At 44.1% G+C, this 7,274-nt stretch overlaps 1 pseudogene; it reads left to right on the top strand.

The window, feature by feature from the left end:
• The first annotated feature begins 5,316 nt into the window (after positions 1–5,316).
• Positions 5,317–5,431, top strand: LOC133378545 (5S ribosomal RNA; annotated as a pseudogene).
• Positions 5,432–7,274: the final 1,843 nt, after the last annotated feature.

Here is a 7,274-nt window from a genome sequence, read left to right as displayed (position 1 = left end):
CATATTCAAAATAAAAAATATATGTACCGCCTTCAAGTTGATTCCAGCTTATGGTGACCCTATGAATAGGGTTTTCATGAGGCTGAGAGGCAGTGACTGGCCCAAGGTCACCCAGTGAGCTTCATGGCTATGTGGGGATTTGAACCCTAGTCTCATTTTGTTCTCACAACAACCCTGTGAGATAGTAGGTTAGACTGGCCCAGGCAGGGTTATTCAGTGAGCAAAAATGATGCAAATAGGATCTCTTTTCATTGTGCTATCGACCTGCTTACTTCCACTCTGACTGGGGGATCTTGCAGCATCTCTTGATGGGGGCACATCACAGCTGAAGTTCACCCATATAGGAGCATTATCTCTTGTTTATTACAGAGACGCCTGTTGCAGGTTTTGCTGCTGAGAGCAGCAGTCAGTTAGTGCGGCCACTTGAGTCACAGCTTGTTGATCCTGAGGAGGCAAAACTAGAAAGTGAGGTTCAGAAAGGAGGCCCTGTGCACGAGGAGGAGGAGGGCATGAAGCAATGCCAGTTGCCCACAGCCACATCTGCAGAACAGCAAGTACCATGGTTTGGCTTTGAGAAAGCTTGTACATTTGTGAGCCAGAGTGGGAAAAATGTTGTTGTACGATGCAATTACTGCCTTCCAAGGATCAAAAATCTGAGATCAGCTGTTTCCTCCTCATCCAATGTGAAGAAACATTTTGAGGTAAGCCTTTGTCATGCTGGTCCTCAAAGAGTGTCCATTGTCTATATATGTTTAAATTGTGAAGTTCCTCTTCCATTTTTTCTTGGATTCATGCTTTGTTCTTCTTCCTCAGAGGGCACACCCTGAGAAGCTGAGAGCAATTGAAGAAGCAATAAAGGCAAGGAGACGTGGCCTTCCTGAACCAATGCATGACACCCCTCCTCCCAAAATGCTGAAGCAGCAGCAGACAACCCTTGAGAGGTGGGGATCTGGCAGGAAGCCTGTCACCCAGAGCAATCTCGACAGGAGAATCATTGATTTCATTGTAGAGGAGACATTACCACTTCAGACTGTGGACAAACCATCATTCATTAATCTGGTTCGCATTGGACTCCCCAAAGATCTCACCATCATATGTGCCAAGACTCTGAGAGACAGAATTGAGAAGAGAGCATGCCACATGAGAGAAACTCTTGCAAACCGAATGGGTGCTGTGGCATATATAGCAACCACTGCAGATTGTTGGACCAATGGCAAGAAGAGTTACTTTGGGGTAACAGCCCACTGGATCAACCCAACTACCCTGAAACGTGAGGTCGGGGCCTTGGCTTGTAAGCGTCTGAAGGGGCGCCATACATACGATGTCCTTTCAAAAGCACTGCATGATGTACATGTGCAGTGCAGGATCCACAACAAAGTTATGTGCACTACTACAGACAATGGCTCCAACTTTGTGAAAGCGTTCAGAGTTTTCATGGCCAAAGAACCAGTGGAAGCTGCAGGCACCAGTGACGATGATGGTGATAACCAGGAGGAGGAGGAGGCTGAGGTGGAGTTTGTGCCTATCTGTGAGATCCTGGACACAGGACCTGAGGCAGAGGAAGAAGCTGCAGACTCAGGAGAGGATTTTGTTTTACCACCACACCAGAGATGTGCTAGCCACACCCTCAACCTTGTGGCAACACAAGACATAGAGGCCATGCTTTCTGACTCCTCCAAAAGTAGTCTTCTTGGTCCTTTCAAGAAACAGTTTCGTTCCTTGATGGGAAAGTGCAGCAAGTTGTGGTCCAAGCAGAACCACTCAGCTTAGATTGCTGAGTATATCCGTGCGCAATGTGGTGTGTATCTGAAAGTACCGAATAAGACCAGGTGGAATTCCACCTTTGATGCGTTGAAGCAACTACATGAGCTCCTGTCAACTGTGCCACTAAAAATGCATGCCATAATGGACCGCTGCTCCTTGTCCAGGATCACAGCTGCTGAGATTGAAGTGGTACAGGAATACACAGAGATTATGGAGCCATTAGCCCAGTCCCTAGATATCCTGCAACGGGAGAACGGCATGTTCATGGGGTATTTGCTACCAACGCTCTGCAATCTGGACCGCAAGTTAGAAGGACTGGAAAACAAACCTGAGAGGTACACATACTGTTTTCAGCTGCTGAGAGGTGTGCGCGAAGTCCTAAGAAAGCGGTTTGCAGCTATCTGGTAAGACAAGAGGCTTCTTCTGGCAGCCTGCCTACACCCTCGCTTCAAACTAGATTGGCTGGAATCGTGTCAGGCCGCCACCCATACCAACAAGTAAGAACATTAGGGAAGCCCTTTGGGTGGATTACTCCAAGGGAAATGTTGTCTCAAGGGAGGCATCAGAGGGCTTAAGGTGGTAGGCAGGGGCTGGGCCTTTTCTTCCTGGGGCTCCTCATCACAACCTTGGGTTGCTGCAGGTAATCCTTAAGGGTCTGCTGTGCTGCCCCATGAGTATGGTGACTTGGTCACCTTCCTACCTTCCATGTCATCATCCACAGGCTCAGGCTGGACCCTGAACCAGGGCACATGACAAGCATCAGGAAATGAAGAGCAGATGATGGTTTCCTAACATATATGTGTTAACATATCCTCTCTCTTTCTTAGATACACAATGGAAGCCTTGTTGAAAGCTGAAATAAAGATGGGTGTACTTAATGAGGACAGTGATCAGTCTTCAGATAAAGACCAGGAAGGAGATGACTTAGAAGATGACTTCTTTAACTTTCTACCCCAGGGCAAGAAGTCAGCAGTGGACACTGCTGAGGAGGAACTGGTGAGGTACCTGAGGTCTCCCAGCAGGGAAGTGTCATCACTCCATGGCTTTCCATGTGTGCTGCGGTGTCTTTTGCAGCACAACACAGGCATGCCTTCAAGCGCTGCAGTAGAACGCCTGTTCAGTACTGGTGGCAACGTAATGACTGTAAAAAGACATTCCTTGTCTGACATGCTCTTTGAGCATCTTGTTCTTTTGAGACATAACAGAAACATATTATAAAAGCATTTCAAGTGTAAAATTTGATTTCAAGAGTTGGGGTATCTTCATTGCTTGGGGGGATGTGAGATTCTGTTATGCCATTATGTTAATCTTATGGATAATTTTTTTTATTCTACTACCCCCTGTGTGTGTGTGTTTATTTTTAATATTGTTTTAGGCTTCTTAGATGTGCAGCAGCCAAAGCCAGCACCCTGTAGGAGTTTTTTTAAAAAAAGTAACTGAAATGTAATTGTAGTGATTACCTTTGAGAAAAAGTAAAGTAATCAGTTACTTTCAGAGCAATTGTAATTGTAACGGTAATTACTACTTTTTGGGGCAAGTAATTGTAACTGTAATTTATTACTTTTTAAAAGTAATCTTCCAAGCTCTGGTCTTCTTCATAGAAGTAATATAGTCTTATATATGTAATGGTTGACAATACCAAGGAGGTATGATATAGCTATATTAACTACCATAATCCTATTCATTTTACTTAGAAGTAAGCCTCATTGTGTTCATTTAAGTGGGTGTAGAATTGAACCCTGGTCTTCCTGGTTGTAGTCCAGCACTCTAATGATTACATTTATCCAATTATAGGTGCTCATTTTAAATATGTCTTAATTTAAAAATATATTATCAAGTTGCTCAAATGTGTCTTTTCTCTTCTTTTTACTCTCCACCTGAGTTCTTTGCATGGTTTAGGGTTGGCATCAGAGGGAAGCAGGACCCTTCTGCCTTTAACAGCTGTAGGGCAGGCAGAAATTATTACAACCTAAAAGTGCATGTGGATGAATTTGAAAGGAACTATTTGTTTCCTTTTTTAAATGAACTTTCCAAGTACTGCTGGTTACTAATACAATCAACTTCATCTTATTCAGAAGTAAGTAAACCACCCCACTGTGTTCTGTGGGGCTTACTCACAACAGCGAGCATAGGACTACAGCTCTGTTAGTTGCTAAGTATTAATAAAACTGAAATGTGTGTGTCCATTGTTCTTTGCAAAGGAGGACGATAGGAAAAGAACCAGAACAGGTGGAGGCCACACAACCTTTCCCCCATCAGAGAAGCAACTGTGACAGCAGGAACCTCTCCTGAACTAAAGTAAGACACTTTTTTTAGTCACCTGCTATTTGTCAAACTTCAATGCTTAAGTATCCACGATATGTTTGTAAGGGAGGAGGATGGGAAGAAAACAAGAACTTGGCTGCACCCCGGTGACCTTGTGGGCCACACCCCGATAGCAGCCCTACCAGGTCCAGTGGGCATTAGCCTCCAAGGGACCATGATGTATGCCCCTGAGGATGTTTTCTTTCCTATATCATTACACTATATAATTGGCTACTACAAAACGTGGTGGAGACAGAAGGGAGGAGAAAAAGAGGAAGGTCAAAAAAGAAATGGATTGATTCCATAGAGGAAGCCACAGACCTGAACTTACAAGATCTGAACAGCGTAGTTTATAACAAATGCTATTGGAGGTCGCTGATTCATAGGGTCACCATAAGTCGTAATCGACTTGAAGGCATATAACGAGACAAATTCACGGAGGATAAACTTATCAATGACTACTAGTCATCATGACGGCTGTGTATTACTGCCAGGATCAGAGATAGCATGCCTTTGAACAGTAGTGGCCAGCGAGATGGAGTGGGTCAGCATTGCTTATTGGGCTTCCAATATGACGGCCATTGCTGGCAACTGAGAAGGGTAGGGGCAAGGCACTGGGGTTGGCACAGTGGTGGAGCTAAGGCAATGCTCCCACTGCTGTGCCCACTGAGCACCCAACCTCCCTGCCACCTCGCCCTTCCCCTTCTTGGTTACCAACAGTGACCTCCACATTGGGAAGCCATATGAGCAATGCCAGCCCACTGTTCCACCCCGCAAGACCCTCCTGCCCTTGAATACCTGTTACTGGGGAACACAAGCAAGAGAGTGTTATTGCCCTCATGTCCTGCTTTTGGGCTTCTTGTGCACATCTGGTTGGCCACTGTGGAAAACAGGATGCTGTACTTGATAGTTCTTTGGTCTGATCCAGCAGGGCTGTTCTGTGTTGTTACTTCAGGGGCTAAAGATCCATTGTATACTATTCACTACTGCTCTCTAATCCCATAATACAGTATTGCAAACATTAGCCCCTTACAACACTCATAGTCTTCACATTTTTTTCAGAGCTAGCAGGACCCACTTCTAAGCCCACCTCTCAATGTGGAGTCTCACTTAATCCAACTTTTACCTTCTAGGGTGACCAGATGCTTTACCTTTAATCACAGCAGGCACCAGCACTCAGCATCCCTTGGCAGCTGTCAGAGCCCATTGGTGTTGCCTTGGCACAGCCGCTAACGTGGATTTTTGGCTGCTTACATACTACCATGAACACGCCCGATCTCGTCAGATCTTGGAAGCTAAGCAGGGTCAGGCCTGGCTAGTACTTGGATGGGAGACTGCCTGGGAATACCAGGTGCCATAGGCTTAGAGGAAAGAAATGGTAAACCACCTCCTACCATGAAAACCCGATGAATATATTAAAAAGATTCATAGGGCCACTATAAGTGTAATTGACTTGAAGGCATATAACAACATCATCTTATCTAGTGGTAGCAACTGGGAACCTGACCTGCATTCTGAATGCTACTTGTAATAATGATTGAATACTGTCAACATTAACATAGTAATCGTGAATGAATGAGGCAGATACAACTTCCCTATATGAATGTGAAACGCTGATTTCATACCAGATCATGATTTGGCTAGATTTCGTAGGAGCAAGGGAGTGTGGAAGGCAGGGCAGTTGTCCCCCCCCCTCACATGAACCATGATTTCTCACTTTCATTTTTAAAAAGAGTAAGTTTCTTGTTTCTTGCATTTGTAGAACCTGAGATACAAGGGAATATGTCCAGGCACTATCCTCCTCATTTATTTTCTGAGAAACTAGCCTGCTTACACCTTTCGGTGTTTTTAGCCAATGAATGAATAAATAAAGTCATAGTTGACATGTAGGAAAGCAGATTTAGCCAATTAGATAAAGAGAAAGCTAGAGTGAAACACCAATTATCTAGACCTGTGGTTTGTTTTTAAGCCTTTTCTGTGGTCTACCCTGATGGAAATGTAATTGCTGCCCCACATAAAATAATGCAGGTATCTGGGATTTGTTTTGTACCTGGGATTTGGGAATAGTGTGTCAACCCAAAAAACAAAAGGTAGCAGTAAAGTCATTTATTTATTTGGAGTATTTACTCCCTCCTTCCCAAAAAAAATCCTGCAGACACCCATGAGTGGAGCTTGTGGATTTCACTAAGAGCCTCTCTACCTTTCTCCAACAATTTGAGCACTGCCACTGCCATCAACTTTAGCAAAAGGTGATCTCGGTCTCTAGTTTTCACTTTCAATGCCCCTTAGGAACATAGGATGATGCTCTGTAATGAGACAGTCCATTGGTCCATCTAGCTCAGTATTGTCTACTCTGACTGGCAGTGTGTCTCCAGGGTTTCAGGCAGAAGTCTGTCTCTAATAAATCGAATAAAATAATAAATAAATAAATAAATAAATAAATCTACCTTACCTGGAGATGCCAGGAATTGAACCTGGGACCTTCTGTATGCAAAGCAGATGCTACCACTGAGATATGATCTTTCCCCAAATAATCTATATTCTCAACACTGTCCCATTCACTGTGGGCAAATGATCTACTTTGTGTGGTGGAGTGGGTGCATGTCCTTTCTTTCTACCACACTTACCATAAGTATAATTTGTGAGTAGTAAGCACTCTCTTCGGGTCCTCACATAGGTCAAATTCATAGCTCACACACGCACACATACACAGAGCTTTGAGACGTAGGGTGGCTCCTCACGCATCACCAAACAAGAACGTAACTAGATACTGATTTGCATAAACTTTGCATATGCTGATTTATATGTATAGATGTTTATTTAGAAGTAATTACTATAATTTAAGCAGAAATACGTCTGATCGTAGTGAGGAAACCATGCAACTTCAGGGCCCCTATTCTCCTTTATTATGGCTCTTTGGGTAGAGACACACTTAACTGTTGTGCTGGTTCCAGTGCATCTCCACTTCTCTTTTCTGAAAATGGGGGCACATGACGGTAGTCAAACTCTGCTCCCTTTTACTCTAAAACCCTGGTCAGATCAGTTTGAGTGCATTTTTTTTTTTAAATCAGCTTCAGGTAGATTTCGCAAATGATTGGTAGATTAACCCGTTTATCTTCCAGGTGTGGTCAATGGAAATGGTTTGCTGCAGGCTCAGGCAGAGACAGTGATTGGCCTGTGGGTGGTCCTTAAAGGTCTGAGGTCAG

The sequence above is a fragment of the Rhineura floridana genome, chromosome 2 (assembly GCF_030035675.1).
Source record: "Rhineura floridana isolate rRhiFlo1 chromosome 2, rRhiFlo1.hap2, whole genome shotgun sequence".
Classification (NCBI taxonomy): Eukaryota; Metazoa; Chordata; class Lepidosauria; order Squamata; family Rhineuridae; genus Rhineura; species Rhineura floridana.
This window is presented reverse-complemented; position numbering and strand designations above follow the sequence as displayed.